The 25451-nt window shown below is 40.5% G+C and overlaps 1 protein-coding gene across 5 annotated transcripts in view; it reads right to left on the bottom strand.

Moving 5' to 3' along the window:
* Nucleotides 1–25451, bottom strand: part of SH3GL2 (SH3 domain containing GRB2 like 2, endophilin A1) — a 196677-nt gene that overhangs the window by 141667 nt on the left and 29559 nt on the right. For 2 of the 5 annotated variants that reach the window (XM_070248234.1, XM_070248235.1), the window contains exon 2: nucleotides 14775–14879. The exons of 2 other annotated variants lie outside the window; for them this stretch is intronic. The gene's annotated coding sequence lies outside the window, so the exon portion shown is untranslated. Of the gene's footprint in view, nucleotides 1–6825; nucleotides 6870–14774; nucleotides 14880–25451 lie in introns of those variants that run through there. One more of the 5 variants, XM_070248237.1, reaches the window with a different exon arrangement.

Below are 25451 nucleotides of genomic sequence, written 5' to 3'. Positions count from 1 at the left end.
TTGATGCAAGGGTTGTTAACTCTATGGCTAGTAAACTAGCACAATGGGAAAATAATCTTCCTGGACCAAAAGAAAACATCTAATTTCCTTTAACATTATAAAAAGAGCTAACAGGAAGCTGTACTGATTCCCGTAGTGAAGAAGGTCATTTTTCAGAGTTATGATCAACATGTAGAATGGAATGATGGATACTGATATACATTGTAACATTTTCCTACACAAGTAGTTTAGCTCCAAGGAAAATACAATATTGTTTGGAAAGATGGAAGGAGTTTTGGTGTGGGATAAAATGTTGGGAATTCTAGACAGGTTAGGCAGGTTGTCCATGACACATATCATCCATCTATTTTTTAACATTTCCATGCTGACCACAGTGGCAAGCTCTGTGCTAGAATCTAGAAATACAATGATAAAATGTAGTTTAAGCTTCTCAATCCAAGGTTGTCTTGTGCTAGATACCTCTTTTTAAAGAGCTAATATCGTTTAAAAGCCCCTTCATTAACATGCCACAGGCAAGCACCTGAATATGTGGGCACACCCCCCCAATCCCCCACCCCAAGGTTCTGACTCCACTTAAATATTCTATGAAAAGAACAGCAAAGAGACAACAGATAAAATAACCAAACTTTGCACTAAGGAAGCAAAGCCTCAGTGCTGCTGTGCTTGAATATGCCTCGGCAAGCCATGTGCCCACATACTGTTTAGCCATTTTATTTACCTGGTTACTGGTGCCATTACCTGGTTGATAAATGGCAGTTAGAGAAAACAGCAACTTTCATCCTTCCAAAGCTTTCAGTAATACTCCTCCACTAGGGGCCAGAACAACCAAGAAATCCTCAGAAAGCCTTAAGTGGACCACTCATTTTTCTCTCTTGTTCTCGAACTCCCGTGGGCATCACAGCTGACACCAAGAGACATTCCAAGGAGCTAATGCAAACCAGCCAGTTCCCCTGTTGTGTACACTCAGAGTTCCCTGTACCCTTTCACAGCAGGCACCTGCCTTCTCAGCTTGACTAGGTGCTCTGTGAAGGCAGGAACTGTCCAGCCCTAGCCCCTAGAAGGCAGGTGCTGGATATGTTTTAGGAACGCACATGATTCTAAATAAAACTGAGCTCTTAAAGATGAAGGAGTTCAAACCCATGCCTCCTGACTCAGAGTCAGATGCTCATCTCACCAGCCCTTTCTTTTTCTACTTCTTCCTAATTAGAGATGCTCAAATAAACACTCACATTAGACCCTGTGCTGCCCCACAGAAGCTTTCATCCCACCATGATGTGAAAGGATGCCAACCCTTCTCTATCCTGGACCCTGCTGCAAGCTCCAGGAGGCAGAAAGCACATCTGTATTGTTTGGTTTTGCAACAGCCAGTGCTAGAAGAGTGCTTAGCATTTACATGGGGCTCATGATGTGTTAGCCAACTGAGGCGTCCAAAGATGACTCTGCAGTCATCTTCTCTGCTCCTTTCAGTGATGACATAAAAGAACAACCAAGTTATCTTGGTTAAGAGGTTAGAGATTAAGAGGTTAAACCTTGACTAAAAGGTTAAGAAAAGAGAGAATGACAAAGCCAGCCTAACTTTAGTTTTCAGCCTTAAAGAAAAAACACCTAGAAACATTTAAATGATTTTCCCAAGTCATCAAAGTTGGTAGCAGAACCAAGACACGAAGCTAAGTCTCTACTGAGGGGGAATGAGCCCAGTACTGTGTTAGGCATAGGTAGCACAGGGGGTCTACTTCAGGAGTGCTGGAAACACCTTACTTACAAACATCTGTACTTTCTCATGTCAACATCTTTCATTTCATCATCAGAGAAGCCAAAGAGCAAAATACAGACATCTTTACTTCCTCGTGGTCAACATTTTTTCTTTCTTTTTTTTTTTTTAAGATTGGCCCTGAGCTAACATCTGTTGCCAATCTTTTTTGTTTTTTCTTCTTTTTCTTCTCCCCAAAGCCCCCCACTACACAGTTGTATACTCTAGTTGTAGGTCCTTCTAGTTCTGCTCTGTGGGATGCTACCTCAGCATGGTTGGTGAGTGGTTCTAGGTCCACACCCAGGATCTGAACCAGTGAAGTTCACGCGCTCCATTTTGGTGGCCCGGGGTTTAACTACTCAGCCATGGGGTGGGCCCCAGCATCTTTTATTTCATCATCAGAGAAGACAAAGAGTGAAACTATGGTGGCATTACGGATTATTTTAATTTTCTTCTTTGTGCTTTTCTGGGGTTTTCTGCTTTTCCACAAAGAAAAGGAATACATCAGTAATGACATAAATAAAAATTCAACTACCCTAGAAGATTTATCATAATCTTCATAGCAGCATCGTCATCCCCACTGCAGCACAGCACTGTGGAGCAGCCACTGCACTCAGGGCTTCTCTAGTATGAACCAATGTAATCTTCACAACAACCCTGAGGGGTGGGTACTATTGTGGTCTCCACTACACAGACAAGGAAACTGTCTTAAAAAGCCCAATGTATATGTGGTTAAGAAAGTCCTTAAGCTCTACTAAAATCTTTCCAAAAACAATGCTGAAAAGATGCTCAGATCTAAGAGGAAATGTTTTTGTTAAGAAAATTAAGATTTAATATGCCCAGAAAGGAATTATCAGATAAATTTCAAAACTAAAACAGAATATTGATCTTTCTTAGATTGATTTCAAAAGTGTAAACACAAGCATGTAAGCAAAGAGCAGCCCTAAAGCCATCAATGAGCCAACCTCTGCTTTCCAAAGTAAGTCTCCTCTAGGTCTGCACTGGGAAATAAAAAAGCTCATTTTCAAAAAAAGTATAGAAAAGTGTAGTATGTTTGCAGAGGTCAGTGAAAAGAGGGATAGAATAAAGGATGTTTTATGGTCTCACAGAACCCAAGACCCTATGCTTACGGTGGTAGTGAAAACATTTAATTAACTCTAGTGCCTTCAAAGCACTGACTTACCAGCACTGCAGTGCAGCCTAAATGACGTGAACATCCAGCAAGGTGGGGCTTCATTTTCACTAGGACACTAAATTAAGTCTTTGTATTTTCCATTTACAGAGCTGCCAGAAGTCTTGTTTGCTTGTTTTACATTACAATAAACCCCAGGAAAGAATAGGGAGAAAGACAGCAGCATGAACAGTTACAATGGCCAAGGTTCACCAAATATATCCCATGCCAAGGGGAACATGAAGATGTGAACAGGGAAGGGTGTCAGAACACCTAAGCTGTTATTTCTATTTTAACTATATGCTATGAAGGCAAGAACTGCATCCTTAAAATCTATTCCATCTCAACAAACCCCAAGAAACAGAGTAGTCACAAAGGTTTGCTGAATTAGACATACCCAATTATTCTTCACCATAATCTTTCCCAAGGAAAGGTAGAAAATCCTGTTGCTTAACAATCAGACACTGGAACGTCCTAATGAAATACATTCTTTTGGGCAAAAAAGACACATAATCTATTCCAGTGGTCTCCTAACTCTGCGTACAAACCTCAATCAGTAAAAGATTTCAGCATGAAGGCCTTCAATATCTTTACTTATAAACTATATGCATCCTGCTGTATTAATTCAAAATATAAAAACAAATTAAGTTTTAAAAATATAGAAATATTAAGTTCTAATATTTTTTTCTATATCTCCACATACCATCTTACATACACAATGTGGAACCACCTATCTATTTTACTCCATATTTGGATTACCAATATTTGGTAAATTAGAATATAAGTTTGTGTTATACTCAAACTATAGGTAGTACAATTTCTTTAATAACTTAGAAGATACTTTAGTAACCCGAAACACTCAAGGTCACTTTTAGGTCACGTATTTTAACGCTTATTTACTATAACCCTCTCATTTTACTGATGGGTAAATGAAGGCCAAGACAGATATAATGGCCTCCCCAATGTCACACAAGCCATTGTGGGAAAACAAGGAATAAGCTATGGCCAAAGTTCTGAGAGGTCTCTATGCACAGACTCCTGGTTCTCTTCAACCTTCTACACACGCAGGGTCCCTTACATAGTCATCATCACTGCACTGAAACCTGAGAGGGACCTGGTCAACAGCGTGCAGGGGATGGCACAGCACAGAAATCCACCATCGGCAGCTTTCACGGAGTTGATGAAACTGCAGCCCAACCCTGGAATACAAATAGTTTATCTAAAATCTAAGTTCTTTCTGACATTCAGAGCCTTTCTATAGCAATTCAATCTAACTACAGAATACATTTTCAATAAATCCAGGAAAAGGGGTAGGGGGATGGAAGCAGGAAAAAACTGGGAATTGATTACAGATGTAAAGAGATATAAACTATTGAAAGTAAGGTGTGATCTTAATTAAATTGATTATCCATTTGGAAACACAGTCTCTTACCCAGAATCTAACTATTAGAGCTCAAAAAGGCCTGCAAGATCAATTTGTGGTACAAAACTCTTATTTTAGACATGAGAAAACTGAGCTGAAGACTAGAAAAATAACTCATGTTAGGAATATCATAAATATTGTGTGAAGAGGCTTATTGAGAATTCTAGGGGGACTAGAAATGAACAGCATCCATCTTGCTCTCTGAAAAACAAATTACTAACTTTTCTGTTTTATTTTTTAAAAACAAAATGTACTGCCAAAACAGAACTACTTAGAAGAAATGTGACAACAGTGAAGAGTCTGCTATGTGTATATTATTAGGTATTAAGTTTGTACATTTCACCTTTTCAGGCTTGTTTTATTAAAAGAACAGTTTCCAAGAATAAGATCAGCTCAATAATAAGAGATCAGCTCAATTGTTCCTCTTATCCACCCCTTTTTAGAATCACCATCTCTATGCCATACCTCAAATTAAGACTAGACCATCAAGCAATTGCAGCATGCACAGGCTCTGGACTCTTTTTAAGCTATCAAAGATCACACATTCAATCAACTGCTACTTGCCTTTCCTTCCCATTATTCTGATTGGATCTACATGCTGAATTCCCAAGTTCCTAAACAATTAGATGGTCCTAATCCTTTTATGGGGAAAAGGGGCCATGACTGAAGAAATTCTCATCCATCCAGCCCTGCCTTGTCCTGAAACAGCTGGCAGAGACTGGACCTCAGAACCAACCTCCACCTCCTATCCCCCATCTGCCAAATGGGATTTGGAAGCCCCCCAGGGTATATCATCATCATCCAATAAACTAAGGAAATATCTGGTTTCCAGATTACGTAGTGCCCTCTTATCCTCGAGGGATACTTCCACGACCCCCAGTGGGTGCCTGAAACTGCAAATAGTACTGAACCCCATACATACTATGTTTTTTCCTATACACACATAGCTGTGATAGTTTAATTTATAAATTAGGCACAGTAAGAGACTAATAATAATTCATAGTAAAATAGAACTATTATAACAATATAGTGTAATAAAAGTTACTATAGATCTTAGCAACCTCAGCATACGATTTTTATTCTTTCCTTATTAAGTCGAGAACTTTCACCTTTTCACATAAAGGAAGCACTTTACAGCTTCTCTTTGGCATAGCCGAATTGCCAACATCATGACTCTTGTACTGTGGGGTCATTAAGAAAAATAAGGGTTACTTGAACACAAGTACTGCAACACCACGACAGTTGATCTGTTAACCATGAGGGCTACTGAGTGACTAATGGGTGGGCAGTGTATGGAGCGTGGATCTGCTGGACAAAGGGATGATTCACACCCCAGGCAGGATGAAGCACGATTTCATCACACTACTCAGAATGGCACACAATTTAAAATTTATGCATTATTTCTGGAATTTTCCATTCAATATTTTCAGACTGCAGTTGACTGCAGGTAACTGAAACCAGCGATAAGGGGGAACTACTGTAACTGCTTTCTTGAATCAGTGCATCTTTGGCCTTGCCTAGTCTCTAGCTCAAGTGGTGGTATGTAACCACCACAAAGTTCTTAAAACAACAAGAAAAAGCAATAAACCAGAGCATGTGTCTTTCATTTTTTACCCATCCACCACATTCTGCCGTTCCCAGTCCACTTGATGGCCCGCCTAACACTGAAACCGTGTGCGTGTGATCTCCCCAAAGGAATGGCGGGTTTCTGAATACAAGGTCAAAGACACCTGTGCACAACCAGAGCAGCATCCAGAAATAGTCAATATCCACTCAATAATATCCTAACACAGATATATTGTTCTCGGAAGATTATTATGAAATGACAGCCATCCAAACACCATGCGATCCTCATATTCTAAAGGTCACCTTCCCAATTTGCCTCTAAGTCTTCTGCAAAGGCCACATCCTGAACTTTGACGCAGTTTCACACAGTTTGGACAGAAGGCATCAGGGGGAAGAAAGGCAATGTAATTTTCTAGAAATTAATTAAAACAGATTTTTATAAACAGCTGGTATTACATATCACCGTATGCTGTGCTAGGGTGAATGTTACTTCTAAAAATAATAAAGTTTCTCTCATGGAATTGGATCCAAGATCGATTCTTAGCTGGCAACCTACAGGAAGCCTTGTTTCACACTGAAGATCTATAAGAGAGTAGCTGGATTTCATCCATTAATAGTTAGTGCTCAATATGCAAGTCTCTCTTTAGCTGGACAAAACCCATCCAGAACTTTTGGCTGGAAATTAAGGCTACCCACCAAAAAAAAAAAAGAAGCCTCCAAACAAGCTGCTGAGGCTTCTAGCTTCAAATATATGTTGTTACTCTATCTTCTCCCACCTTAAGATCTTCAAATCAGAGTCAAAAGGTCTAAAGTCACCAAGGCAAGCTGCATGTCATTAATGTGAGACCCATACTTATGCACAGGCACACTTACACTCGTAGATTAATACACACACACAAATCAAAATAAAGTTACCTGGCCATCTTCAGAACTGGAGATGTATTTTTAAGCTTGGCACGGTGAGAGAGAAATACACTAACGTTCCTACTGTACTTCCAGCCAGTCAAAAGGTTCTGTTTGGGTTGTGGGCATTTAGGGAGGTGAGGGCAGAGAGAGAAGAGTCACCAACTCCTTGAACACCCCTGTGCCAGTGACACTAACCACTCGATCTATTGGGGCTCACTTAGACTACCACCCATAATTCTAAACAACGTAATCATCCTCACAACCAGTGCAATGGCTGGAAAAAGAACTGAAGTACGAAGCCATTAAAATACAGCAGAGGAGAGGCTAAACCAAACCTCTCCAGGCCACAGGCAGAGAACTGAGTCACCAGAGCAGTGAAAGGAAACCACCCCCGCGGTTCAGGTATAAAGAGCCACACGCCACTCTGGATGCCGGTTGTCTTTTCAGCTAATGCCATCTGGAACCTCCATCTCAGGGGGTTTACCTGGGTTTTATCCTTTATTTACACAGTTATCACAGAAGGGTGAAGGGCCATGGTAGGATGATAAACATCTTCACCTTCTCAAACGCCATCAGAGCACAGCCACAGCTATTTATTTTATTAACTGATAATATTCATAGCATTCCATACAAATTACATTCCTAGAATTAAAATCCCTGAGCTTCAGGTTAATATTTTTTATGCCAATGTGACTACATTAAAAACACCTTGTAACTATGATTACTTTAATTATTATTTCTAATTTAAAAACGGAGACAACAGATGGGGTCTGCTTGCTAACACTTCACTTCTGTGATTTTTCTTTCTCCAGCTGAGTCGCTACAGGTGAGAAGGCCACAGTTTCTCACCTTTACGTCTAGAAAAGCTCTCAGCTGGGCCAGGAATGAGGCATCCAGCAAAGCAGTTGGGGATTGAGCCCCTTCTGAGAGCACTGCCCTTATTCCCCAAAGAGCAGGCTAGTTCTCTGCCTCTCATGAGACGATGAGCTGAAGGCGGCCCCCAGGCACGATCTAAGCTTCTGGGTGACTTACAGCACCACAAGAATGACAAGACGGAGCAGGACTGCAGGATGCCTGGTTGTTGGGTGCTAAGAAAAAAGACAGTTGGTGTTTTTGTTCCCGAGCGTATTGAAAGAACACTGGCTTTTGAATCTGGAAGATTTTACTGGTAGTCCCAGCTCCTCTAGTTAATAGCTTGAACATGGTATTTAATCTTCACTACCTACCCTCCAGTGTAGTCAGGAGAATTAAATGAGGGGAGGCGCACACAGCATGCAGTCCAGGGCCTGACAGAGTTAAGGAGAAAGTAAGTCATCCTTGCTCAGACACCTGCTCACGTGAGCAGGTGGGGAGATGGGCAGGAGGAAGGGCAAGTCTCAAAATTCTGCAGTAACCAGGGGCCATTTTCAAGGCCTCTTCTCTGACGCTTCCACAAATTAAAGGGCTCAGAAACCTATGAAGGACACAGCAGGCAAAGCCGGTCCTCCAAAGAAGGTGGGGAAGATATATTGGAGGCCGTGCTGTGGAGAAGGACTGTTAAAAACTTATGAGAATCTGCAGAAAGCTATGGAAGCTTCTCCTCAGAAAAAAGATGTTCATGTAGACATGTAATATTTTGCATTTTAATTTCAGGGTGTCCACAGCCTCCCTAAGAACTCCTGATTTAAAGGCCTTCGATTTACTGGTGAAGGTTAGCTGGTGTGTGTCTTAAAGTCACTGCACTAGATTGCCATTGTTTCACTCTCTTAAAAAAAAATACATATATATATATATATATATATATATATATATATATCATCACTGCCATTTGAAAAATGCAAGCACATGAAGCCTTTAACAAAATAAGAAAAACAAAACTGATGCAAGAAAATGAGAGATGAGAACACAGCCCAAGTATGGCCTTTCTGAAGCCACGGCTTAGGCCCAGTGAAGCTTCTAGAAGGGGCAGCTGTGTGGTTCTCTAACCTCAGGCCATCTCCTCAACTGCCCCCACAAAGTTCCCCGTCAACATCACTGCTGGCATCCCCAAACTTGGCCTCAGACCAGAAGAAATCTGTTACTACTCATAAGGTGAAATCTGTTAATACTCATATGGGGGGTAATTCTCCTGACATGTGGAGGCAATAAAAGGAACAGGTGCCAGGTAGAGGTCAAATCCCATCCCAGACCCGAACCTGCCAAGACATCCAAACACCGGCTCCCACAGGCTCCATCTGCCATGTCCTAGGGCCAGAGCTTCCCTCTGAACCATAACCAGAGAAACAACAGGACACCTCTCCCACTCCCGCAAGAGAGCCCATCAGCTCAGACAAGGAGGATCAGGCGAGGAAGTCCAAAGTAAAGACAAGGAGAACAGAACAGCTTCTCTGCTCTGCTTCATCAACCCCAAAGCAATGAGACTGGCGCCTTTATACGGTTTTCCCTAATTGCCCTGGGGTAGCCCTAGCGTTTGGACATACTTCCTACGTCTGGTTCTCCATGAAGAAAGAGAGTGACCTTGGCTTCTCTGTACCTTTGATATGTGAAGCCCCATATAGGAAGCTAATTAAGAAAGAGGAAATCTACCCCATCTCCCACCCCCACCAATTTCCGTTATCTAGGCCACTTCTAGAGGGCTCACTTACCTTCTTCACTCTTTGAATTTTTAAGACCAAGGCAAAGGAGCACAGAATTGAGAGACAAAAAAAGCTGGCTGAAGTCCTGGTTCTGCCACTTACTAGTTGTCTCCCCTTTGGAAAGTTCCTCTCTTTCCCTAGCTTCTTCACCTGTAAAATGGAATTCATCTCTCCCCAGTTATCACCAAGGCTACAGTCAAGAGGATCCCATGATGGGATGTACTTTTTAAACAGCTCCAAACAGGTAGGAAAATGTCAGAAATCATCACATGAATTGGAAATGAGGGACAATGAGAGGAGGTGGGTTGTAAAAAAGGCACCATGTATTCCCACAGCCCTGCAATTACAATTCTGTTGATTCTACATAGAATTATAAGGTGGGGCTCCCAGAACAGGATCCAGTGAATAATAGATGTGGCTTAAATAGCACCCTCAGGCTGCCTCCATGAGGGAGCCAGAACACACCCCCCGCCTCACCTCCTCTGCCCGCTCATTGCCACACAATGATCCAATGTTAAAGGAGAGCCTACGGAGCTTGGAGAGACAACAAGATAAGTAAAAATACAGGCATGGGAGAGGACCAGAATATGCATGTTCATTAAAATGCAGGCCAGACCCTCCCGAAAAGGGATGACCAGAGGGAAAGGGACACCATCTGTCAGGCTAACTCTAGCCAAGGCTCACAAATAAATTAAATACAAGAACGATCTTCATCTCAGACATACTCTGAATACATACCTTCGATTAACAAATGTGAATCAAAACTGCCCTTCCTCACACCTCCAAGATTTCTACTTGATCCAAAATTCATCAACCAATAAACTGAGTTTCCACAGCCTGGGCCCAACACTTCACACAGCAGAGAGGATGGCTGAAAGCATGCTCCTTAAAGTGCTGGATGGTTTCTCCACTAAAAGGAACCTGAGCTCCTGAGAGAAATGGCTGACTCCAGGGCTGCGGCAGAGTAGGTACAAGATGAGCCTGGAACATCTCAGTATGCCATAAAGAAAAAAACTTCTCTGGGAAAAAAAAAATGAGAACACATACCACCTGGACACAAGAGGCAAGTGGAAGGGACTCCCAAAGGCAAACTCTGGGACAATCTGAACCCTAAAATAACTGAGTTCAGTAGTGACTTATAAACGACTGGAAAACAGGAATTCATGAGTCCACATCAATAAAAGATAGATAGATAGACAGATAGATAGGAAAGAAGGAAGGAAGGGAGGGCTCTTGCTTACAGTAGAATGCTGAAGGCTGACCGGTAAACATGGGAGGAGTACCGAGCTGGGAAATTGTGATTTCGCACCTATCATAGTAAAGACTGGATCTGGTAAGAATCAATCAATCAATCAATCAATGCTAAATATTGCACTGATTTTGGTGAGAAGAAAGATAGGTGCAAGATCTTAAAATGTCTCCTCATAGACTGCTTCTTAGTTGCAAGGTAGGAAAAAGAAAAGAGTAATACGGTCAAGAAACTGGACAACTTGATGTACTGAACAAAATTATCAGCACCAATGGGCACTATTTGCCTCCAGATGTTACCCTGATGAGGACACAGCATCACCTAGGCAATATTCAAACGGAGACTGTACAACCAGAATCTAATCATGAGGAAGCATGAAACAACTGTAAACTTAGGAGCATTCTATTACTAGGGGGTATATAGGTGAAAACTACCAAAGTCATAAAAGATAAACAAGGCTGTGGAAGTGTTTCAGATTAAAGGAAGCTAAAGAATGAAATGAAATATCTGATCCTAGACTAGCTCCTGTAATGGAGGGGAAATGTTATGAAAGACATCATTTGGTTAACTGGTCAAGTTAGAATGTTACATTTGATTAAAACAACACTGCATCAATGTTACATTTACTGAAGTTGATAACTGTACTGTGGTTATATAAGAGAATATCCCAACTATTAGGAAATATATATTTAGATATTTAGAGGTAAAAGGCTATGTAACATATCCTCAAAATGGTTCAGAAAATACCTTGTGTATTTAGGAAAAGATAAAGTAAATAGGGTTAAGTTTTAACAACAGGTGAATCTGGGTAGAGAGTACATAGATATTCTTGGTACCTTTTTTCTGTAAGTTTGAAATTATTTCCAAATAAAAAGTAAAAACAAAAACACATGTGTTCTCATTCTCTGATTACATTCTTCTTGAAACACTGTCACGTCTTAGCTGCCAGAACATCATTCTCTTCTGGATTTCCTACTTCCTCTCTGACTTCTCCTTTATAGGCAACTCTTCTTCAATTTCTTCCCTAAAATCAGTGGGTCTCTTGTTCTCAGTCTACATACCAGCTCATTCACATCCAAAATTTGAACATACAGACACACCACCACCAAGGTCCCTATTTGCAAACCACTCTACTTACTGAACCTCTTCACCTAGATCCCCACAGCCTCCTCAAACACGACCCAACACTGACTGATGAGACACAGCTTGACATCTGGGGAACATTCAGACGCAGCTTGGGGCCTGATAAAGTAACACCAGCAAACACCAACCTCTTATTCCTCACTCGTACTACTAAAGGGGCCACTCAGATGGAAGGGAAGGGAGAAAGAAGAGAACCAATACTTTATCTCATACTTGCAAATAACAGCAAGTTAAAGGAGAATGATTACCAAAAACCTCAAGAGAAAGAGAAGAACTGAGAAAAGAGTAGGTATGAAATCACTCTGCAACACTACAGCCAGTATAGTCCTCACTCCAAAAACTACAGCAAGGGATGTCACAACGTTAAGTCTTTGCTCCCTTGTCCCAAGCACATACCCTGTGAGATGAGGGACCAGCAGGCCAGGCTTGAGATCCATTATTCTTTACTCACCATCCCCGCCTCTCAACTTCCTCATTTTGAAATTCAGGACATTGAGGGAACGCACTTTCTCAGGGAACAAAACAGGCCCAGGACTGCAGTAGAAAACCACAGGTATTATTCTTTCACATTTTTCAGTTGGTATCACTTTTTTTTTTGTCTTTGTAAAGGGATTAAAAAAAAGTAAACTTAAGGACACCTATGATGAAACATAGGCATCGCAAAAGCTGCATCTGGAAACAGGAGATTTTTCATCAGAGGCTGGTCACCCAATTCCAAATGTCCCTATTATTATGGGAACATTTTTAATCAAGCTACTTCTTAAGAGATCCCCTCCCTCTTAAGAAAGCTACCGAAATTACTACCCAGCCCCTGGCAGATCTCTGACTAAGAACTGGAAGCTATCCTCCCATTTGGACACTGCAGATGGCTTATTTGCATATTATAATTCTCCTAGTTGATGACTGTTTGGGGGACATGGGAAGAAGCAGATGGGTGGACAAACTTTTTTTTTTAATGTGTCACTCTGGCAAGTAACCAGGCTAATAAGTAATCCATAAACCATAAACTTTCGTAACAACTCATAAGGCAAATTCATTAAAAGGTCACAAGGAAAAGGTCAGTTTATCAATGCAGAAAACTACAAAATGATAGTGTGATTCTAGTTTTCCCAAAATTTCATTTGGAAGTAATCAAAAGAAGCCAGATCCCATGGTTCTGGAGGCAGAAATTAGCAACTTTAAGAAAATTACACAAAATAGAGCTATTGGCTGTTGAAAACTAAGGTGGAAAAATTACAGAAAGTAAAGGTTGGAGAGTAAAATTTCTACTGGGCAAAGTGGAAAACAAAGTAGAAAAGTGAGGCCATTACCTGCCTAATTCCAGGCAAAACGTCATCCTAATCTTGCCCAAAACAACTGGATAACTTATAGTAAAAATCTTTTTTGTCCTGAATTTCCCACATAATGGCTTTAATTCTCCACCACATATCACATAGAAGCAGACAAAATGCATACTGAAGAAAAGGCATCTTTTACTGAATTCCAGGTGTTTCCACCATCGTGAGCCAGACTTTGGCAGACAATCTCAACTGACTTTAAGTATCATCCCGGCATCAATACTTTAGACAGAGTAAAAGAACAATGATCATGATCTCCACATTCTTATCTAATTAGATCTGTAAAATTCTTCGCAATATTCTGTGGAATCAGGTATTGATCAAAGTGAAATAAAGACAGTATACAAAGTCAGCACAGGATTGTGATTATAGGATGTGTTATAAAAAGTAGGGAGTGAATGATGGTGTCAAAAAAATCAGCAGGAAAACATTCAACCCACTGGCAGATTAAGAGGTAAGTCTTGCACATATTTGGTGGACATAAATTAGCAAAAGAAAGTAATTTTGCAATATGTCCTAAAATCCAGCAATTCTAGTTCTGATCTACCTCCAAAGAAATAATTCTGAATGTTGAAAGTGTCTTATGCACAGACATTCACTGCAAAATTATCTACAATAAAGAAAAAATGGCAATAACCTATGCATTCACAGACTGTTAATTATGGAAATAATGATATAACCACATTATAAAGTTGTCTATAGGCATTAAAATGAGTTCTTCAAGGGGTACTAAAATTACACAACTAAATTTTTACATGTTTGATACATGACAACCACAGCCATCAATTTGTTGACATCTTTAAAAGCTGTAAAACGTTCCCATAAACTATACATTGTAAGTATCTGAAGAAAATAATTTTCAGATAAATACCTAAAAGGGCAGATCTGGTGATCTTCACAGCTCATAACTCTCAAATATTTTGGAGATAATAGCCTTCTAGGCATCTCCACCTTCCAGACCCCTCGAATTCAACCAATCCAAAACTAAAATCATCTCCACCTCCCCAAAAACATGCGTCTCTTTCTCCCCTGGTCTTCTCCAACCCACTGATGGTACCACCACCTAGTAAGTCGCTCAAGCCAGAAAACGTAGGCTCGTCCTCTTCCTTCACATCCAATTCTGGTGAATTCACCAAATCTGATTAATTCCATCTTGAAAAACCTTTCTGATCTTTCCATTTCTCCCAAATTCCATTGCTGGATTGTTGGCTAAAGCCTCCATTTTCTCATGCGCAGATTACTGTAGCAACCCCCTAATAACCACCCTTCAAACTAGTCCAGTCAGGCTTTGCCTAGGTTCAGATCCTAACTCTGCCACTTAGTAGCTATATGTCTATGATCACGTTATTTACCTTCTCTGTGCTTCAGTCTCATCAGTTAAGTGGAGATAACATAACAGTACCTACCTCAAAGGACTGCTGAGAGGGTTAAATGAGTTAATATATGTAAGCGGTTAGAACAGGGCCTGACACCTAAGAAGCACTACAAGCATTTATTACTGTTAATATAAACTTATTCCTCACTGTGTCCCCAACGTGCAGTACAGTGTGTGGTTCACAGTAGACGCTCCATAAATCACCGAATGGCTATTTCAGTCATACACTGATCACATACCAATAAGAGTCTGACCGGACCATCCCCTCACACTGGACATCCTTATTTCTGCCAACTCTTCATAATAATTTGAAATGGAGCCTCAATTTAACTTCATGGATCAACCTGAAAAGAAAGTTGTTCCAAATACTTAATTTGGGAGCTTTTTTCCTGGGAAATTTCTTTTTTATTTTTAACTCTAGTATCTTGATAAATTAACAAATCTTACTAAAAGTCCAGCCATCTGTCCCATCTTCTCAGAAAACAGCAAGATACTACATCTCAGAATCAGAAATCAGGGGGAAAAACTTTAACACTCAATGCTGATGAGGGTGGAATGCTAGTGGGAGTAAAAATGGCATGTTTTGCAGCATCTATGAAGCGTCTGTGAGAGTTATATACTCTGAGTAAGTGACTCCCTTTAAAAATATTCCCTCAAGAAATAATCAAATATGTGGACAAATATTTACACACAAACGTGTTCACGCCAATGTTCTATTGTGAAAAACTGAAAACAGTCTAAATGCATAACAGAAGACTGCTTAAATAAATTATGGTGCACTCAACTATTCTTTTAACTGTTTAAGCAGTTAACCTCTGTAACTGTTGAGATTATGGACGATTTCCTTCTTTGTCCCACAGTTCAAAAGTCCAGCTCTGCCATTTACTAGGTATGAGATCTTGGGCAAGTTAGTTTCTTCTCTTGTAAACAACAACAACAGAATTCTGAAGAACGGATCAGTTAATACAGGTAAAGTACTGAGAACAGCCCATGGCACACAGTAAGCACTGCACACAGATGGTTGATAATATTATACCTTTTTGCACTTATCAAATTCTTCACAATGATCCTATATCATTTTTGGAATTAAAAAAATAAATAGGGGCCAGCCTCGGTGGCCTAGTGGTTAAGTTCGGAGCACTCCACTTCAGCGGCCTGGACCTGGTTCAGGTCCAGTGGCCTGTTCCCGGGTGTGGACCTACACCGCTCTGTTAGTGGCCATGCTGTGCTGGTGGCCCACATACTAAAAAATAGAGGAAGACTGCCACAGATGTTAGCTCAAAACAAAACCCACAATAAATATCACTAACGTTCCTTCTTGAAAGAAATCAAATTAGGCAAAAATTTAGTTCAATATATAAATCCAAAATCACTTATCAGAAACCTTTGGGGCTCAAAGTGTTTTCAAATACAGAGTTTTTCAGATTTTAAAAAGATTATATAGCGCATTGACCATTCTATATAAAACTCCAAGCCAGGTCTGGGTCAGCATCCTACAATCAAATACATTAACATCCACACAAAATCAAGTGAATCAAGAGTCTAAGTCAGTGCAGGTAAGGTTTTACTGCTAAATAAATTATTAAGAAACTTTACATTTTAAGAGATTTTTAAATTGAACTGTGAATAAGGAACTCTGAATCTAAATTATCAAATGCTAGCATCACAGCAGCAGCAGCAGTCCAAAATGCCACACGGCCGATCTATGCCACTTCAGATGCTTGGACAAAGAAATAATGACAATTTACTAAATCCCCAACCCTGGAAGGATCCCACTAGAGCAGGTTTATCAACAGGGTACTACTGACGTTTTGGACTGGACAATTATTGTAGTGTTTTGTCCTGTATAATTGCAGGATGCTTAGCAGTATGCCGGGTCTCTACTATATGCCAACAGCACCGTCCCAGTCATGATAACCAAAAATGTCTCCAGACATTGCCAAATGTCCCCTGGGAGGTAAAATCACCCCTGGTTGAGAACCAGTGCAGTAGAGTAAAATATATCTACTGCTTTCCTCTCTTTATTCCACAACAGAACGCCAAACTGCAACTTCTGCTGGAGTGCTGCTTATTTCAGAAAGTCTCACCACTCTCCTTCAACCACTACTATACCCCAAACCCCAGCCAGAATGAACTTCTTGCTTTAGAAGATTTCACCAGTACAACATGATTTCACAGTTCCAGGCCTTAGTTCACACTGGGCTCCACCCAGAATATCTGATCCACCAGGCTTCATGCCCACCAACAGAAGATGGTCCAGACATGCAGCTTGCCAAATAAGGTGTTTCTCACATTACGCATTAGGACCAGACAGGTGAGCAAGCTACAGGTGTCAAGAAACGTGACTCCAACAGCAAGCCAGTTGTTAGCTGAAAAAAATCAAGGGTTTAGCTAGTTACTGCTATCTACAGAACTGGGGGGGACCTACAACTACGTACTGGGGGAGCTTTGGGGACAAGAAGAAGAAGAAAAAAAAGAACTGGGGAGACAGGGAGGAATCACACAGGTCAACATTTCCCAAATTAGCTTTTCCCAGAAACTGTCTTGACAAACGTTAATAAGCATCTTGAAATACGTGATGCTCAAATAAGTCTGAAAAATTATCTTTGACAGGTTTTCTTTTTGTTGTTAAAACTACATGAGTATTTTAAGTCTTTAATATGTAAATTCTTTTATGAAGCTCCAAGAGAAAATCGAGAACCCTGCATTTCCCAAGCTTATTTGGCCATTAAATCCCATTTTCCTTCTGCTCCAATAACATCTACTTTCCTGATGAGGGTTCCAAGGAGCACCAGTCTGGGAAACAATGACAGAGATCTACCCTCCAGGGAGAATTTCTAAAACCATTGTTCACCTATTCATTTCCACTTCTTTCTAGACAAATCTACCTAGGTGTACAATTTTATAAATTGCAGTATTACTCAAAAGAGCAAACTGCAAACATCCACCAACAGCACACAGGTCAAGTAAGTCATGGCAACAACACAATACTGCCCACCATGAAACAAGGAGGAAGTTCTTAGTGTACTGATAGAATAATCTGCAAGGTACACGAAGAGAAAAAAAACCCGACAGACACAGAACATTGTATTTTGTGTGCCACCATTTGTATAAGGAAGGAAGGGAGGGAGGGGAAGAGAAATATACAAATTTGTCAAATATGCATGGACTACCTCTGTAGAGAAACACACGGTAACAGTAACACTGGCTGCCTCTGGGGAAGGAGACGAGCCAGAGGGAGGAGCAGAATAGAGCCATCACTGTCTCACCTTTTATACTGTGCTGACTGCATTATATATTCAGAAAGGAAACTAAAGTTAAAAATAAGCATATGAACCAATTTTACCAGTCTCTTTAGAACAGAAATTAAAGAAGTTAAAATGCAATAATCTACTAAAATTGCAGACTCGATTAGTAAAGAAGCAGCACAGGAAACTTCTATCAGTGATATGATGCCAAAGGCTGACACCTTGTTGTGTTTTAAAGAACAAATAAGGAGAAAATACTTTTGGATAAGGCAGTAACAATATTTTATTCCCCTTCATGATTTCACAAAGATTCATAATCAGCTCCTCACTTTGCTCTAACATTTGCAGCATCCTCCCTCTCTCCTGCACCACTTCACAAAAACAAAAATGCAAACACTACCTGCACAAAAAAATACAACAGCTGCTTTTATTAGTTTAGTGCATATGGAATTACTTTTGGCAGATTTCTCCTTGTTGGTTCCAATTTTTAAAAAGTATCACTACAACCAATTAGCTACAGTTGAAGCTGTACCCATGTATTATGTTTCCCTGCTAACAGTACAAAATGCAGCTGCCTTCTTCCTGAAAAATGGGTCACTGACTCGCTGTGTATATTACAGAAAGTCATGGTGCATCTTTTAGCATTATTTTTCTTTTTTAAAAACCTTAAGCCTTCCTAGTTTATCTTTTCTCCGGGAACCTAAGTGCTTCATCCACTGTGTGATACAGGTTTATACCAAATACTTGAGTAAATAAATTTTCCTCAAAACATTAAGTCTGATGAAGGATAAATAAAACGATAAGTAACTCCCCACTACTGAAAAAAAGTGTCATTAATTAGGGAGACCTGGAGGAAGCAAAATGTCGACTGCCTCAAAATCTCGATTCCCATACCTGCCTCTTTGGGGTCCTGCCACTGAGCACAAGTTTCAACTTTCTTATTCACAGGACTACAACCTGCCATGCAGTAGAGAAAGCAAAATGGTGGGAAACTTTTTTAAACTACTAGAGCAAATTATCAAGCGATTAAAATGATTACATTGCCATTTGACTGAGTTCGACAAGGTTAGCATTAACATTTTTCTATAGAAAAGAAATATAAAAATATTTTAATGAGGATCTCTTCATAATGGGGTAGTGGCTTTTTTTTCATTTAACTTTTGTTCTAAGTTTTTCACAATAAGCTTGTGTTCATGGAGGGAGAATAAAAAATAAGGTGTTATAAGGAGAAAATTCACAGATGGAAAGATTATACAGGTTTTTTAAAAGTCCCAATTTATTCATGGAAAATATAACTGGTCAATTACATGGTTTTATTTGACAATTGCTAAAAGGTCCCGGAAAACACCTCCTGCAAAACAAACTTTGGGCAGATCTAAGCCTCAGCCTGTTAGAGGGTGCTCACCAGGATGTCAACCTTTGATTCACCAACTGTGCAAGAAACACTCAGCAGTGGGTTGCTACCAGTCACTTAGCACCTGTGAGCAGCCACCACACAGCCAAAGTGTCCAGAGTAGCTGGGAGGGGCCACAAGGACAGGGGATCCTAGGGCAGGGAAGGTGGGGCATTCTCTACCCTGATGGACCTGATGGGGCACTCACACTAATGGGGGGCTTGGGGGGGTGGTCCCTGAGATCAAGGAGGATTTCCCCTGTACCTGGAAATGCTACAGTATAGCCACCTGGGCGCAGGGAAATTTGAATCTGTTAAGGGATCATGTATTTTGGTCCTACAGCTGTTAGTTTTTCCATCAGCCGCATCACCTTTGTAACAACTACACCCTTTAAAGGGTATGGGCAGAAACAAAGCAAAGACAAACTTCTCTTAGTAGGAAAAGACATGGGCTTTGAGAACAGCAACTCTGCTGCCCACTTCCAAGGTGTAGAACTTTTAGGAAACTTACTTAACCTTTGTGGCCTTGGTGTCTCCATTTATGAAGTACTGATGGTAATAATACAATAATAATAGTAATACATTGCTCACAAGGCTGTTGTTTTACACAGGAAAGTAGATAGTGTTTATAGAATACTCCCTGACACATAAGAGGTTCTCGCTGATGTTGGTTGCCTGCCCTTTCTCCCCAGAATTTGACTTACTACAAAAAATAGCTAATCTGTCCCAATTCCAAGGCCACTAAATATACTGACACAGATCTTTAGTGGGCCAGCCCAACCTGCTCCCTGAAATACAGCCAAGTCAATTTCCTTGACATAAGGGTTCAATCCAATCTTTCCTATTTCCTCCAACAGAGGGACCTGGCTAACCCAGTCATGTTAATTTCCCAGTCTAAAAGAAGCAAGGATTTTTATATTTTGTTCCTCTTCTCGGAAACCATGCATTTCTCAGCATTACACACACAAATGCACAGACACACAACAGCAACTTTGTCAGAACATTGAGGAAGAACAGGATGTTTGTGAGTTGCTGAGAATGATCAGCACTTTATAGCACCAAGGAAAAGAGTAGTCACGTTAAAGAAAGAGTCTTATATCCCAAAGAAGTCTGTTAAGAAAGCATGTCCCCAAAAGTTGAAAAGATAAATGGCATTTTGCCCAGAGCCTTCTCAAACAGAGTCAAATAATTGAGTCTACCCACCAAAGAGAGAGAGGGAGACAAGCACATAAAGGAAGTACAAAACCCCTTAGAAAGTGACCATACAAGATCTCCAGTATTGTCGTCAGTCATTTGATTTACCAGGCAGCCAGCCAAATAAGGCGCTAGTAATTTAGTGGCATTAAGATGAGCTTAGTCAGGGAGAAGAGGGAAAGGAAAAGCTTTTCACGTTGTTAAAACCAAAATAAACATTTCCAAATGAGTGTGTAACAGCATCAGAACAGTAAAATGCTAAAGCGACGTCTGTGCAGGTATAAAAACATCTTCCAGCTGCTCTTTTCCCGGTCTCCACACATCACATGCATGATGAAATGATCACTGGAAAACCCAAGACCCAGCAAAGGTTTTCCCAGTCAGGAAGGTAGTCTGCAGGACAGATTTCTTAAAAGGTCTTTAGATATCTAGAGGAAAACAAATTTGTCCTTTATTTGACAAATAAAAATTTTGGAGCCCGAAATAGACAACAAAGGAGAAAATGCTGTCTTCCTCTGGGAAGCTGAAAATTGCAGAATATTCAGGACTGCAGGGAACAGACGGCTTGGGGGATGGACAATTGTGTGGTTTCTTGCCAAAAATACAGCCATTGTTGTTATTTATCTGATCACAATATTTTGTCATTTTAATTTTCACCAACATCAGCTGTATATTTTGTAAAGACAAGCACAGTTTCCAGCAGAGTATAAACGGGAAACCACTGCTTTCATGGAAAAAGTGGCTGAAAATTAAGGAAGCAAAACTTTACTTGGAGAGAACATGGAAAATACCAATATTATATTTCTTCAACTGAAAGCATATAACAATGCTCCCAGTATTGCACTGTCACAGAATTCTCAGATCCTAGAGCTTATGGCATTAGAAAGCAACGGTTACACTAAGAAATTACTTTTGTTGACTCTTACTGGACAATGAAAAGACTGTCTCAATTTCATCAAGGCTAAGAAAAAAGGCAGCATCTCCTCACTCCTGCTAAAAATAAATTTAAGTAAAATGATAGCAATAGAAAGAAGTATTGATATATGCTACAACATGGATGGAGCTTGAAAACATCATTATGAAAATATATGTTCAGAGTACTGATATGCAAATGACCACATATTGTATGATTTCTTTCATATATGAAATGTACAGAATAGATAAATCCAATCTATAAAGGCAAAAGTACGTTAGTGATTGTCAGGGGCTTCCAGGAAGGGGAGTAGGCTTTGTGGGGAAATGGCCAGTGGGTGCAAATGGGTATGGAGTTTCTTTTGGGGATGATGAACATGTTCTAAAATTGACTGTGTTGATGGTTGCACGAGTCTGTGAATATACCAAAAACCATTCAATTGCACACTTTAAATGAGTGAATTATGTTGCCTGTGAATTATATCTCATTAAATCTGTTATGTTAAAAAAGGTAAATGAGATGAACACACACTCATATTTACAAACATACAAAAAATGAAATGCATCCTCTCAGCCACACACATACAGCGCCCCCAACCCCCCACACCTTATTTTCAACTATAGGATCTCTTGTGTTCTGTATTCTAGAGCTGGTTTTACACAAACGCAGTGTACATAAGAATCACCTGCAGATCTTGTTAAAGTGCAGATTACAATTCCTTGGGGGGGAGGGGCTGAGATTCTGCATTTACAGCAAGCTCCCAGCTGTGGCACAGTTAGGAGAGTTGTGCCTTCTCCACATCACAGATGTAGTACCACATATACGGACTCAACATATCCTAAAGCACTAAGCGCTGGCAAGAGCTACTGCCACAAGGCCAGCCACAAGCCACACCCAAGAGTATCCCAGAAAGGACTTTTCCTCTCTGTCCCTCCCATACACAGTACTACAGAGAGAATGAGAAGCAATGTCACCACTGAACACTTGGGCTTTCGTACACATGGACAGGTCACAGGCTTGCCTTCTATGCCAGCTCTGCTGCTGCAAGACCTTCCACCAGGCACCTTCTCCTCTGAGATAATTTCCTCCTATGTACAAATGGAGTCTATAATACTAGCTACTAATTTCACAGAGTTGTGTCCAGGGTGAAGTAAGATAATGCATGTGAAAAGGGTTTAAAGAACCATGAACTATTATATTACCTTACGGCGGCGGAAAAGTGTTGAGACAGGCAAGTTCTCATTCTGATTCCCCTGATGGACATGAAAGACAAGAGAAGTCAGGCAGAGTCTGGGGGCCAGCAACTCCTGCTGCCTCCTTCTGTGGGCACTGATGACAGAGGCCAAGGCAATGCCCCGCTCTTGTCCCCTTCTAATAAGGTTTAGTGAGGGCAAGGCCAGTACCCAGAGAAGGAAGACTTCAGCAACCAAAGTTAACCAGACATGCTCTGAGAGGCGGGAAAAGCTTTCGTCCATGTCTTAGGGATCCACCAGCTTCCTGTGAGAATGTCAGTGTGAGGTCATAAACTTAACAACAGGGAGCTCTGGTTACCACTGAGTCTCAGATATGACATCCCATACTCAATTCATGCACATTGCAAGCACATCACTGCAATGACACAAAAATTCAAGGTCTCTGATTATGCTGTAGCCAGAAGGAACTGAGGCCAATAAAGTTCTAAATGAGCTTTCCTTTCTATGAAATTGTAGTGCCCTGAGAGGATAAGAAAAAATGTATTTTGCTGTAGAATATATTTCAGTTTTCATGAGAAATTTCAACCAAAAGCAAAAATTAAAAAAGAAACCAAAACCTACTATATGTCTATCACGTACCCCTATTTATCCCATAAAAATTAATCTCAGAAGTTACTTTCATAATCATGAAAATATTCATAAAATATAGAACTTACGGTGTATTTCTCTAAAAACAGCTTCAAACACAAGTTTAGAAGGCCTGTAAAAACTATTCATCCACTTATTACAAGACAGTCTTAAAATGAGATGGAGTTACTCTACCCATGTATTTCCTTATAGCAAAATAATTGTCAAGCTTTATGAAGTAAAAGAGTGATAAAGCCTATCTTCCTATTTGTATGGTTATATTTATTACACATCTACACTACGAACACCAAAAACTAATTAAAGAAGTTATTTCCATCTGTCATGGAATGAAATTTGTCATAATGAATAAGCGCAGGGAAGAAATAATCAATTGCCAATTTAAAGAAAGAACTTTCACTGAAAAGAAAGGAGAGCCTTATTTAATACCCTGATATTATTAACATCTCTTTATTAGACAGTAATTTTTTCACCGCATTAACTTTAGGGTAAGGAGTCTACAACCTAAAGAAAGAGATAATTAATTATAATGTATTCATCTTAAAAAGTATTCCTAGAACATAAGAGAAGGCCTCATTTTGAAGAGGCACTACCAGATTTTTATTACAATTCTACCTGTGAGTGAGCAAACTAGTTTACAGAAGACAATTAAAAATATAAAGCTTTAAAAAATCTACTAGAGGGGCCGGCCCCGTGGCCGAGTGGTTAAGTTCTCACGCTCCGCTTCAGCGGCCCAGGGTTTCGCCGGTTCAGATCCTGGGCGTGGACAAAGCACCACTCATCAGGCCACAGTGAGGCGGCGTCCCACATGCCACAACTAGAAGGACCCACAACTAAAATATACAACTATGTACTGGGAGGAGCTGGGGAGTAAAAAAGCAGGAAAAAAAAAAAAGATTGGCAATAGTTGTTGGCTCAGGTGCCAATCTTTAAAGAAAAAAAAAATCTAGAGTTCTTAGATTGGCTTTGCTTAGTGTGACACTTAGGTTCCTTTCTCTCTCCACCCAAAAAAAAGAAAATAAATCTAGACATTATTCAACCAGCACAAGGCATACACCCTGGTTTTTGGGGGTATGGAGTGAGGAAGATTGTCCCTGAGCCAACATCTGCACCAATCTTCCTCTACTCTGTACGTGGGACGCTGCCACAGCATGGCTCGACAAGTGGTGTGCAGGTCCACACCTGGGATCCAAACACGCAAACCCTGGGCCACCGAAGCAGACTGTGCGAACTTAACCACTACACCACCAGGCCCACCCTGGTTTTTTTTTTAAGTATATGTTTTAACATTTTGAGGGTTCTCCAAAGTTCTCAGTTCCCATTACAGTATGCACTCATCTCCATTAAACAATCATCATGGTACCTCCAAGTGCACTACCCACTTAAACCAATCCAACAAACATCAGCTTTCATGTGTCTTTCATCCTAAGTCATAAACTCCTTGAGAACAGAAACAGGACTTTAACTCCCATGTTTAATTCCCCTAATGCCCTAACAGGTGCCTGTCAGCCAGAACACACCATAAATAGAATCAGAGCCCTCTGCTCACACACAGCACTGAGCTTCAGAAAGCTCATTTGTTAGCACTTCCATAAATCAAGTGACCAAGGATTAAAAGCAAGAAAACTAGCTTTTGCTGTATGGCAGACCCTTATATGCATTTTATTATTTAATCCTTTCAATACCCTGAGGAGGCTGAATTTTGAGAAGGTGGAACTTGCCCACAGTTGCATAGCTACAATAAGGTGAGGCTTCAAATCAAATCCAGACTCATAAGGTTACAACTGCATACACACTGACCAACTTAGGAAAAATCTGATTTAGTGGTACCAAGGCTTCCATCCTAACTTAGCAAAGAAATACCTGAGCAGTACACTTGCATCAGAAAGTACCCTTGTTAGTGGCCTGGTGCTCTCAGGAGCAGCAAAACGACTCCATGAGAAGCACAGGGGTGGTGCATCTTGCTGTGACTTGCAAGAGTCTCCCACCCCACGAATGGGAGCCCAGGCAGGGATGAGCTGGGAAGACCATGACATTCTCAAGGGGTGGCCTTACAGAGCTCAGCCGTAGCTCTGTAATGTGATCTGTAACTTTCTTTTAGAGAACTAAGTGTTTTTCCCAGATTCCCAATAATTCTCCCCAAACTACTTTTAAGTACATGTCCAGGGTTGCATATTAGAGACTCGCAAACTTGATACGGCCCAAAGATCTATTTTTATGACCCACAGATGTTTTTCAAACCTTTAATCAGTTGCCCCTCTAAAGATCAGCCATACCAGGCTCACTTTCCCATGGCTACAGTGCACAGAGGCTGCCCCATCAAGAGTCTTC

This window comes from Equus caballus, chromosome 23 (assembly GCF_041296265.1).
Source record: "Equus caballus isolate H_3958 breed thoroughbred chromosome 23, TB-T2T, whole genome shotgun sequence".
NCBI lineage: Eukaryota > Metazoa > Chordata > Mammalia > Perissodactyla > Equidae > Equus > Equus caballus.
This window is presented reverse-complemented; position numbering and strand designations above follow the sequence as displayed.